Raw genomic sequence first — 13,070 nt, 5'->3', positions numbered from 1 at the left:
ATCTAAGTGTTTTGGGGGTTTGTTTTTGTTTTGTTTACTAACAGGCTAACTAAATCATCACAGTGTGTTTTAGCTAGAGGGGGACCTGAGCAAGAATCTACCAGTTCCCTAAGGCCCTTCTTATCTAGAGAGGGAAGCCAGTAATATTTGGCATATTACTCAGAACTGTAACCCAGTGACTGATTTGTAACACCACATGTAGAAAGGATAAAGAACTGCAGCTAAATTAATGAGAAACGCTAAAATGTAAAGAGAGAGAGGTGTTTTAAAAAACTTACAAAGAGTCCTGTGAAGGAAAAGGGGACATTTATAGATTTAAATGTTAACAAAAACACCCCAGTATGCTCTTCCATGAGAGTAACTGAAGAGAAAATTGTAAAAGATAGGTATTTATAATGATCCTTTATAAACCAGTGATATAAGGTATATATTTATTACACATTTGCTACTAGAGGGCAAATATTAGACTTTTTATTTAAAGATAAACAGAATTGTTGATATCCTTATGTAAGTATTAAAAGAGAGGAAGCAAATACCAAGAGTAAGGTAATGCAACAGAACTGAAACATTATAGGTTATGCATTCCAGAAGGTATTCATATTGATTTTGTAAAATTTCTGTTAAATGAATTTTAAAAAGTCAATTAATCCCATTTGTCTCATCTTTCCTCAGATAAATCCATTGTTAATCTCTTACAGGCAGTAAGTCACTAGACTTCTGTTGTTGTTGTTTTTCTGTAGCCCAGCATCTCCCACAATTCTGGACATCAGGGATGCTCTCCTCTCTCAGCTGCTCATGGAGGTGGGATCAGAGTTTTGGTGCCGCATGGTCTGGCCAGGTGGCCATGGCCCCTCTACCCCTGCTTGCTGCTAACTTCTTTGCCTCCACAGTAGCAGACAGGATGGCTTCTTTGGCTCTCATCCTTCATCCTTCTATTTCAACTTTTCTGCCCTTTTTGTGGGGCTGTAGGGAGCAGTGTTCTCGCTCCTCAGCATTTCTCCTCCTCCTCCCTGAATCGGTCAACCCTTCGGGGGTTTAACCATCCCGAGTCCCAAAGCCTCCACGGCAGCATCTCCCTGCTGGCTTCCCTGCCCCTTATAGGAATAGCAGAGTAGCCAAGAAAGCATTAGGTCAAATCCAAGCAATGTTGTATATGGGAGGCAGCTTGCTCAGGTTAGGCAGATAACAAGTTGAGCCCAGCCTACACTCAGCCTTCCATTCCTTACTCTGTTAGGTGCTGGGGCTGAAAGTTGGACAGGCAGGTGGGGTCCCCTACCCATTGAGGCAGCCGTGATTCCAATGGGGGGGAATATATACCAGGAACCCCAGTGCAGAGCAGGGAGAGGCACCAACAGTGGGGAGGACCCTGACCACTCTACTTAGAGGGTAAGTCCCAGTGGACCCCTGCCAAACAGAGGGGAGGCTTGTGGGGCCACATGTCGTCCCCCCCTCCCAAGTCTTAAAGTTTGTCCTGAGTGCTCTAGGGAAAGAAGCAAGCAGGGCTTCTAATCAGCCCCCCTCCCTCTCAAGCCAACCAGGAGGGCTCTGACAATGAGTTCCCCCCCTCCTAGGGGGAATGGGACTCAGTAGGGAGGATTCTGGGACAGACGTCTTGAGAGGGCTCCAGGTCTGAAGGAAGGCAAACTGCAAAAGGCTTCACCAAAGCCGCAGCAGAGCTTCTACACTACCAAAACACACAAAAAAGGTAAAAGAGGTTTAAAAATATTTAAAAAGGCTAAAAAGGGAAAGACAAAGCACAACAAATCCAGGAGATGAGAGACATCTGACTCCTCCTCCTCTACTAAGAAAGGTGAGCTGTCTGGCTCAGAAACCTGAGCAGGCTCCTGAGACTAAGCCTCAGAGTAAATTTTTCCCCTCAAAATCCTCTGCTGAGGCTGCAATACCCCTTCACTCGTCCCTCGAAGAAGTGATTAGGAATGCATGGAACAAGCCTGATAAGGGCAACACCTTAACAAGAGCGACCTCAGGGACTATAAAATTCAAGAACCACAGCGTGCCATTGCTGAAACACTGAAGATTGACACCTCTGAAGATTGGGCATCCCTCGCTGGGTATGGTTACTCCCTGAAACCAGGAGTTCTATCCCAAGGATCCAACAGATAGAAAGATGGAGGCCACTCTCCAAAAGGGCTTTGAAGCCTCCTCCATCATTCTCCGAGCATCCCTGGCAGCTGTCTGCCTTGCAAGAACATCTCTTTCGAGGCTGGAACATCTCAGGGTACGTCTATACTTACCTCCGGGTTCGGCGGTAAGCAATCGATCTTCTGGGATCGATTTATCGCGTCTTGTCTAGACGCGATAAATCGATCCCGGAAGTGCTCGCCATCGACACCGGTACTCCTGCTCCGCGAGAGGAGTACGCGGAGTCAACGGGGGAGCCTGCCTGCCGCGTGTGGACCCGCGGTAAGTACCTTGTAGTTCGAACTAAGATACTTCGACTTCAGTTACGTTATTCACGTAGCTGAAGTTGCGTATCTTAGTTCGAACTGGGGGGTTAGTGTGGACCAGCCCTCAAAGCCGTTAAGGACAGAGATAACCCTGACTTTGGCTCCACTTTAAAGAGAGTCTCCCTAACAACAGTGTTTGTAGCTGATGTCTGAATGGATGCAGTGAGGTCCTCCTCAGCACAAACCATGGCTTCCAGCTCAGTAGCCAGGCGCCAGCATTGCCTATGGCTCTGAATCTGGAAGGTGGATACTCTAAGCAGGTCCTATGCTTGGCCAAGTTTACTGGCTCCCTGCTTTTTGGAGAAAAACTGGATAAGATGGTGGCTGACAATTCAGCAAAATCCAAACACTTTCTCTCTTCCCCACTAAGTGCCTTCAGGAAGGAATATAGACTGGCCTTCAGAGAGAGGTGCTCCTTTCACTCCCTTTCCTCACAAAGGTATCAGTGAAGGAACAATAGATTCCCCAAGGGAAAACAGCAGAATCAAAGCCCAAGGGGTGTGAGGTAATCCAAACATACCTCAGGTCCCCCTGCCCCAATCCACTGTATGACAGAGATTGCATAGACCTCCATCAATAACTGAAGCTAAGAGGCAAGATTTCCCATTTCCTAAAGGAATGGTTTTCATTAACCACAGACATGTCAGGGAGATAGTGAGCCAGGGATACTCTTTCAAACTGTGGGCTTCACCCCATCCATTCTTCATCCAGTCATCCAGGTCCAATGACCTCATAAAACAAAATTTAATCCAAAATGAAAGATCTCATCTTCTGGATATGGGAGTGATAGTGTTCCCTCAGAGGAAAGATTCCCCAGGTTCTTCTCCATCTTCTTCATTGTGCAGAAGTGCATGGGGGGGGGGGGTGTCGGAGTGGGGAGGGGAGGAGGTATCACAGCCAGTCTTAACCTCAAAAGGCGCAACAAGTGGATAAAGAAAATGAAGTTTTGGGCCTCTATGGTGTCATCACTGCCCCAGGAGGATTTCTTGACTTCAGCAGGTATAGCGAACGCATATCTCCATATCCCCATCAGACAGTGCCACTGCAGACTTCTGAGATTCGTCTATTTAGGAAACATTATCAGTACTAAACTCTCCTGTTTGGCATGACCTTGGCCCCAAGGGTTTTTACAAAGATGGTGGTGGTAATAATAGCTATACTCAGGACGCAGGGAATTCGCCTGATGACATTCTTGGATGACATTCTAATCTGTCACCATCAGCAGAGGACAGGGCCACACATCTCGGATGTTGAATCTCCTCCAGGTGCACGGCTTCATCACCAATGCCAATGGGGGGGGGAAAGGGATAGCTCAGTGGTTCGAGCATTGGCCTGCTAAACCCAGGGTTGTGAGTTCAATCCTTGAGGGGGCCATTTGGGGATTTAGTTGGGGATTGGTCCTGCTTTGAGTAGGGGGTTGGACTAGATGACCTCCTGAGGTCCCTTCCAACCCTTATGATCTATGAACAGTTTTCTTTTTCCATCCAGGAATGTATTTTCTTGATCCAGAGCTTCAGGAGGCCCACCATAGCACTATTCCTCCAAGTGCTAGGACTGCTGGTGTAATGCAGAGGGGTCACTCCATGAGGACAATCATGCATCAGAAGTCTTAAAGCCATCATACTAAAGGTGTGGGACCACTCCCCGAAACACATGAAAGATCAATTATGGGTTCTGACACAGGTGTTCAACTCCTCACAATGGTGGTGAGCCCACTACTGTGCCCACAAAGGCATGCCCATCTACCTTCCACTTCCTTTAGTCCTGGCCACTGAATCCAACCTGGAAGGATGGGGAGCTCATTTGGAGACCCAAAACAGCCCAGGAAGTCTGGAGCAAGGAGGAAAAGGCTCACAGCATAAAACTCCTAGAATTGAGAGCTGTCAAACTAGTTCTGCAATGGTTCCAGCCTACCCAAAGGCTGAACCATGCCCTGGTTTCATCAGACAATATGACTATGGTCGCATATTTAAACAACCAAGGGGGAACAAGGAGACCAGCACTACCCACAGAAGCAGTGGAAATAATGAGATGGGCAGAACAGTTCCTCCTTTCTCTCAAAGCGATCCACATCACAGAGGACTTGAACCAAAAGGCAGACTTGCTTAGAAGGTGCATGGTCAAAAACTCTGAGTGGTACCTGAATCAGGAGGTTTTCGATCCTGTCCAGTTAAGCACTGGAACAAATTGCCTAGGGATGTTGTGGAATCTCTGTCATCAGAGGCTTTTAAGAACAGGTTAGACAAACCATTGTCAGCAATGGTCTAGTTATTGCTTAGTCCTGCCTTGAGTGCAGGAGACTCGACTACATAACCTACTGAGGTCCCTTCCAGTCCTACATTCCTATGATTGATTCAAAGGAGGCAGACCCCAGATCCACGGGGACAGTTGCCTTATCGCGCAGTTGTCCACAGGGCCTACTTTCTATGTTTCCACCCTTTCCACTACTGGGGAAGCTGGTCCAGAAAATGAGAACAGGCTACATTAATAGTGATAACTCCTCATTGACCAAGGAGACCTTGGTTCCCAGGCCTGACGGAGCTGAAACTAGAGTTCCCATTCCAGCTTTCATGGAGACCGGATATCCTCTTGCAAGGTCGTCATCTTCATCTGGTCCCAAAACAGCTTCAACTAACAGCTTCGCTGTTGAAAAGGAAGAACTAGAAGGTCTTGGTCACTCCACCAGAGTCATTAAGAAATTGCTTTTGTCTAGGAGTGTATTGACACTATCAACTCTTCCATCTGGTCCAGATTCAACAACTGGTGCCAAGAGCACAATGCGTATCCCAGAAATCCAGGAATTCCAACCATGCTGGACTTCTCCAAGAAGCCATAGACAGAGGCCTTTAAACCAGTGCCCTTGTGTGTTGGGTGTCTGTTCTTAGTTGCAGGTTATTCACAGGATCCTCGGGCTCCCTGGCAGACAATGCACAGATAGCCACTTTACTTCGAGGAGCTTGATAAGCCACACTGGTGACCTTCTGCTAGTTTTGAGGGCCCTGACGAGCTCTTAGACTAGTATCTGACTTCGGTGTCAGCCTTTTATATACCCCCTAAGACTTGTTTCTTATTAGTTGTCACATCCTCCAGGCAAGTGTCAGAGCAGGCAGCCTTATCTATACAGGAGCCATATTGCATGTTCCACAAGAGCAAGGTTGTGCTACATGCACACCAGAATTCTTTCTTTCTAAGGTGAATTCATCCTTCCACACTTCCCAAGAGGTTGTGTTTCTTTTGTTCCGTCCAAAACCACAACATCCAACATCTAGGCTGGCTAACCTAGTGAGGGGGGCTTTAAACTAGGTTCACCGGGGGAAGGAGACCAAAACCCTGAGGTAAGTGGGGAAGTGGGATACCAGGAGGAAGCATGAGCAGGAGAGCACAAGAGGGGAGGACTCCTGCCTCATACTGAGAAAACAGGCCGATCAGCGAGTTATCTTAAGTGCCTATACACAAATGCAAGAAGCCTGGGAAACAAGCAGGGAGAACTGGAAGTCCTGGCACAGTCAAGGAATTACGATGTGATTGGAATAACAGAGACTTGGTGGGATAACTCACATGACTGGAGTACTGTCATGGATGGATATAAACTGTTCAGGAAGGACAGGCAGGGCAGAAAAGATGGGGGAGTTGCATTGTATGTAAGAGAGCAGTATGACTGCTCAGAGCTCTGGTATGAAACTGCAGAAAAACCTGAGAATCTCTGGATTAAGTTTAGAAGTGTGAGCAACAAGAGTGATATCGTGGTGGGAATCTGCTATAGACCACCAGACCAGAGGGATGAGGTGGACGAGGCTTTCTTCCGGCAACTAACAGAAGTTACTAGATCGCAGGCCCTGGTTCTCATGGGAGACTTCAGTCACCCTGATATCTGCTGGGAGAGCAATACAGCGGTGCACAGACAATCCAGGAAGTTTTTGGAAAGTGTAGGGGACAATTGCCTGGTGCAAGTGCTGGAGGAACCAACTAGGGGCAGAGCTCTTCTTGACCTGCTGCTCACAAACTGGGAAGAATTAGTAGGGGAAGCAAAAGTGGATGGGAACCTGGGAGGCAGTGACCATGAGATGGTCGAGTTCAGGATGCTGACACAAGGAAGAAAGGAGAGCAGCAGAATACGGACCCTGGACTTCAGAAAAGCAGTCTTTGACTCCCTCAGGGAACTGATGGGCAGGATCCCCTGGGAGAATAACATGAGGGGAAAAGGAGTCCAGGAGAGCTGGCTGTATTTTAAAGAATCCTTATTGAAGTTGCAGGAACAAACCATCCCGTTGTGTAGAAAGAATAGTAAATATGGCAGGCGACCAGCTTGGCTTAACAGTGAAATCCTTGCTGATCTTAAACACAAAAAAGAAACTTACAAGAAGTGGAAAATCCGACAAATAACCAGAGAGGTGTATAAAAATATTGCTCAGGCATGCAGGAGTGAAATCAGGAAGGCCAAATCACACTTGGAGTTGCAGCTAGCAAGAGATGTTAAGAGTAACAAGAAGGGTTTCTTCAGGTATGTTAGCAACAAGAAGAAGATCAAGGAAAGTGTGGGCCCCTTACTGAATGAGGGAGGCAACCTAGTGACAGAGGATGTGGAAAAAGCTAATGTACTCAATGCTCTTTTTGCCTCTGTCTTCATGAACAAGGTCAGCTCCCAGACTACTACCCTGGGCAGCACATCATGGGGAGGAGGTGACCAGCCCTCTGAGGAGAAAGAAGTGGTTCAGGACTATTTAGAAAAACTGGATGAGCACAAGTCCATGGGGCCGGATGCGCTGCGTCCGAGGGTGCTAAAGGAGTTGGCGGATGTGATTGCAGAGCCATTGGCCATAATCTTTGAAAACTCATGGCGATCGGGGGAGGTCCCGGATGATTGGAAAAAGGCTAATGTAGTGCCCATCTTTAAAAAAGGGAAGGAGGAGGATCCGGGGAACTACAGGCCAGTCAGCCTCACCTCAGTCCCTGGAAAAATCATGGCGCAGGTCCTCAAGGAATCAATTCTGAAGCACTTAGAGGAGAGGAAAGTGATCAGGAACAGTCAGCATGGAATCACCAAGGGCAAGTCATGCCTGACTAACCTAATTGCCTTGTATGATGAGATAACGGGCTCTGTGGATGAGGGGAAAGCAGTGGATGTGTTATTCCTTGACTTTAGCAAAGCTTTTGATACGGTCTCCCACAGTATTCTTGACGGCAAGTTAAAGAAGTATGGGCTGGATGAATGGACTATAAAGTGAATAGAAAGCTGGCTAGATCGTCGGGCTCAACGGGTAGTGATCAATGGCTCCATGTCTAGTTGGCAGCCGGTATCAAGCGGAGTGCCCCAAGGTTCAGTCCTGGGGCCGGTTTTGTTCAATATTTTCATTAATGATCTGGAGGATGGTGTGGACTGCACCCTCAGCAAGTTTGCAGATGACACTAAACTGGGAGGAGTGATAGATATGCTGGAGGGTAGGGATAGGATACAGAGGGACCTAGACAAATTAGAGGATTGGGCCAAAAGAAATCTGACGGGGTTCAACAAGGACAAGTGCAGAGTCCTGCACTTAGGATGGAAGAATCCCATGCACTGCTACAGACTAGGGACCGAATGGCTAGGCAGCAGTTCTGCAGAAAAGGATCTAGGGGTTACAGTGGATGAGAAGCTGGATATGAGTCGACAGTGTGCCCTTGTTGCCAAGAAGGCTAACGGCATTTTGGGCTGTATAAGTAGGGGCATTGCCAGCAGATCGAGGGACGTGATCATTCCCCTCTATTCGACATTGGTGAGGCATCATCTGAAGTACTATGTTCAGTTTTGAGCCCCACACTACAAGAAGGATGTGGAAAAATTGGAAAGAGTCCAGTGGAGGGCAACAAAAAATGATTAGGGGACTGGAGCACATGACTTATGAGGAGAGGCTGAGGAAACTGGGATTGTTTAGTCTGCAGAAGAGAAGAATGAGGGGGGATTTGATAGCTGCTTTCAACTACCTGAAAGGGAGTTCCAAAGAGGATGGATCTAGACTGTTCTCAGTGGTAGCAGATAACAGAACAAGGAGTAATGGTCTCAAGTTGCATTTGGGGAGTTTTAGGTTGGATATTAGGAAAAACTTTTTCACTAGGAGGGTGGTGAAGCACTGGAATGGTTTACCTAGGGAGGTGGTGGAATCTCCTTCCTTAGAGGTTTTTAAGGTCAGGCTTGACAAAGCCCTGACTGGGATGATTTAGTTGGGGATTGGTCCTGCTTTGAGCAGTGGGTTGGACTAGATGACCTCCTGAGGTCATAAGAACGGCCGTACTGGGTCAGACCAAAGGTTCATCTAGCCCAGTATCCTGTCTACTGACAGTGGCCAATGCCAGATGCCCCAGAGGGAGTGAACCTAACAGGTAATGATCAAGTGATCTTTCTCCTGCCATCCATCTCTACCCTCTGACAGACAGGCTAGGTCCACCATTCCTTACCCATCCTGGCTAATAGCCATTAATGGACTTAATCTCCATGAATTTATCCAGTTTTCTTTTAAATGCTGTTATAGTCCTAGCCTTCACAACCTCCTCAGGCAAGGAGTTCCACAAGTTGACTGTGCGCTGTGTGAAGAAGAACTTCCTTTTATTTGTTTTAAACCTGCTGCCCATTAATTTCATTTGGTGGCCCCTAGTTCTTGTATTATGGGAATAAGTAAATAACTTTTCCTTATCTACTTTCTCCACATCACTCATGATTTTATATACCTCTATCATATCCCCTCTTAGTCTCCTCTTTTCCAAGCTGAAAAGTCCTAGCCTCTTTAATCTCTCCTCATATGGGACCCGTTCCAAACCCCTAATCATTTTAGTTGCCCTTCTCTGAACCTTTTCTAATGCCAGTATATCTTTTTTGAGATGAGGAGACCACATCTGTATGGAGTATTCAAGATGTGGGCATACCATTGATTTATATAAGGGCAATAATATATTCTCCATCTTATTCTCTATCGTCTTTTTAATGATTCCTAACATCCTGTTTGCTTTTTTGACCGCCTCTGCACACTGCGTGGACGTCTTCAGAGAACTATCCACGATGACTCCAAGATCTTTTTCCGGATTTGTTGTAGCTAAATTAGTCCCCATCATATTGTATGTATAGTTGGGGTTATTTTTTCCAATGTGCATTACTTTACATTTATCCACATTAAATTTCATTTGCCATTTTGTTGCCCAATCACTTAGTTTTGTGAGATCTTTTTGAAGTTCTTCACAGTCTGCTTTGGTCCTAACTATTTTGAGCAGTTTAGTATCATCTGCAAACGTTGCCACCTCACTTTTTACCCCTTTCTCCAGATCATTTATGAATAAGTTGAATAGGATTGGTCCTAGGACAGACCCTTGGGGAACACAACTAGTTACCTCTCTCCATTCTGAGAATTTACCATTCATTCCTACCCTTTGTTCTCTGTCTTTTAACCAGTTCTCAATCCATGAAAGGACCTTCCCTTTTATCCCATGACAACTTAATTTACGTAAGAGCCTTTGGTGAGGGACCTTGTCAAAGGCTTTCTGGAAATCTAAGTACACTATGTCCACCGGATCCCCCTTGTCCACATGTTTGTTGACCCCTTCCAAGAACTCTAATAGGTTAGTAAGACACGATTTCCCTTTACAGAAACCATGTTGACTTTTGCCCAACAATTTATGTTCTAGGTGTCTGACAATTTTATTCTTTACTATTGTTTCAACTAATTTGCCCGGTACCGACGTTAGACTTACCGGTCTGTAATTGCCGGGATCACCTCTAGAGCCCTTTTTAAATATTGGCGTTACATTAGCTATCTTCCAGTCATTGGGTAAAGAAGCCGATTTAAAGGACAGGTTACAAACCCTAGTTAATAGTTCCGCAACTTCACATTTGAGTTCTTTCAGAACTCTTGGGTGAATGCCATCTGGTCCTGGTGACTTGTTAATGTTACGTTTATCAATTAATTCCAAAACCTCCTCTAGTGACACTTCAGTCTGTGACAGTTTCTCAGATTTGTCACCTACAAAAGCCGGCTCAGGTTTGGGTATCTCCCTAACATCCTCAACCGTGAAGACTGAAGCAAAGAATTTGTTTAGTTTCTCTGCAATTATTTTATTGTTTTTAAGTGCTCCTTTTGTATCTCGATCATCCAGGGGCCCCACTGGTTGTTTAGCAGGCTTCCTGCTTCTGATGTACTTAAAAAACATTTTGTTATTACCTTTTGAGTTTTTGGCTAGCCGTTCTTCAAACTCCTCTTTGGCTTTTCTTATTACATTTTTACACTTAATTTGGCGGTGTTTATGCTCCTTTCTATTTACCTCACTAGGATTTGACTTCCACTTTTTAAAAGATGCCTTTTTATCTCTCACTGCTTCTTTTACATGGTTGTTAAGCCACTGTGGCTCTTTTTTAGTTCTTTTACTGTGTTTCTTAATTTGGGGTATACATTTAAGTTGGGCCTCTATTATGGTGTCTTTAAAAAGCGTCCATGCAGCTTGCAGGGATTTCACTCTAGTCACTGTACCTTTTAATTTCTGTTTAACTAACCCCCTCATTTTTGCATAGTTCCCCTTTTTGAAATTAAATACCACAGTGTTGGGCTGTTGAGATGTTCTTCCCACCACAGGGATGTTAAATGTTGTTATATTATGGTCACTATTTCCAAGCGGTCCTGTTATAGTTACCTCTTGGACCAGCTCCTGCGCTCCACTCAGGACTAAATCGAGAGTTGCCTCTCCCCTTCTGGGTTCCCGTACCAGCTGCTCCAAGAAGCAGTCATTTAAAGTATCGAGAAATTTTGTCTCTGCATTTCGTCCTGAGGTGACATGTTCCCAGTCAATATGGGGATAATTGAAATCCCCCACTATTATTGAGTTCTTAATTTTGATAGCCTCTCTAATTTCCCTTAGCATTTCATCATCACTATCACTATCCTGGTCAGGTGGTCGAATAGATCCCTAATGTTATATTCTGATTAGAGCATGAAATTACTATCCATAGAGATTCTATGGAACATGTGGATTCACTTAAGATTTTTACTTCATTTGATTCTACATTTTCTTTCACATATAGTGCCACTCCCCCCCACCCCCCTGCACGACCTGTTCTGTCCTTCCGATATATTTTGTACCCCGGGATGATTGTGTCCCACTGATTGCTCTCACTCCACCAGGTTTCTGTGGTGCCTATTATATCAATATCCTCCTTTATCACGAGGCTCTCTAGTTCACCCATCTTATTATTTAGACTTCTAGCATTTGTATACAAGCACTTTAAAAACCGGTCACTGTTTATTTGTCTGCCCTTTTCTGATGTGTCCGATTTTTTATGTGAATGTTTCTCATCTGATCTGGCTCTTACATTATCCTCTTCCATCCTCTGCTCCTGACTATAACTTAGAGAATCTCTATCAATAGACTCTCCTCTAAGAGAAATCTCTGTCCAATCCACGTGCTCCTCTGCAGCAGTCGGCTTTCCCCCATCTCCTAGTTTAAAAACTGCTCTGCAACCTTTTGAATGTTAAGTGCCAGCAGTCTGGTTCCACTTTGGTTTAGGTGGAGCCCATCCTTCCTGTATAGGCTCCCCCCATCCCAAAAGTTTCCCCAGTTCCTAATGAATCTAAACCCCTCCTCTCTACACCATCGTCTCATCCACGCATTGAGACTCTGAAGCTCTACCTGGCCCAACTGGTTCTGTGTAGGATATATGTTTTGGGAACCAGAGTGATAAAGTACATTTATTGGGTGTAACCACACACATTTTGGCTAGATGTCTGTCTTTATTTCAATTCAGACACATCAGTATATATTCCTAGCACCATGGCCATGGGAACATGGGGGATACTGGCCCTGAAATAACTTTTTCATCAATTTTCTAACATCAGACCAGTAGTTATATCAGAATTTAAAGTCAAAAACATTTTCTCCCCAGTTCTTCATGTGAAAAAACACACTGGGTTCTTTTTGCTAACATTTAGATTTATAAACATCCCTTTTTCTTTTCCAGGTCTCTTTGAAAGTATATTAAAACTCCTCCTTTTCTCTTTATCTCTTTTTACATTTTAGGTTTTTTTCATGGTTTTAGCTGTGTTTATCATTTCTAGGAGTGGGACTACTCAACAGACATTGGTCTAGGGGTTCGGGACCATACACCAAACCTCCCAATGTAAGGTTGGTCTTCAAGCTGGGAGTCAAGGGGTGAAAAGGGTTAGGCCAGATCCTCGGAAGGGTGAGGGTTTAGGTCATAGCATCACATCTGGAACATCTTCATTTCCTGTGCAGTTGTTGTGTTTATCTTATTTCTCAATCAATCTCTTCTCATCCATCAACCTAATTTTGACAGAAGCTATGGGCATAGTGCTATTGTGGTGGTTTTATATATACTTCAATTTTAACAAGGCTAAAGGTGAACAGCTATAGTAGTAGTCTTTTCAATTATATGTTTTATATTTATCTAATTATATCTGTGTACTATATTTCTAAACATTTTAATTGAAAAAGTATATATAGAGATGCTAGATAATACTTAGTCCTGCCTCAGTGCAGGGGACTGGACTAGATGCCTTATCGAGGTCCCTTCTAGTCCTACTTTTCTATGAATCTATGTCTTCTGGGCAAGGGCTTTCTTCATTTTAATTG

The 13,070-nt window shown here is 44.9% G+C and overlaps 1 protein-coding gene across 1 annotated transcript in view; it reads left to right on the top strand.

The window, feature by feature from the left end:
* LOC135873590 (dynein axonemal heavy chain 5-like) overlaps window positions 1–13,070 on the top strand; it is a 283,929-nt gene that overhangs the window by 201,708 nt on the left and 69,151 nt on the right. The gene's annotated exons all lie outside the window — the stretch shown is intronic.

Source organism: Emys orbicularis, chromosome 2 (assembly GCF_028017835.1).
Source record: "Emys orbicularis isolate rEmyOrb1 chromosome 2, rEmyOrb1.hap1, whole genome shotgun sequence".
NCBI classification, from domain to species: domain Eukaryota; kingdom Metazoa; phylum Chordata; order Testudines; family Emydidae; genus Emys; species Emys orbicularis.
This window is presented reverse-complemented; position numbering and strand designations above follow the sequence as displayed.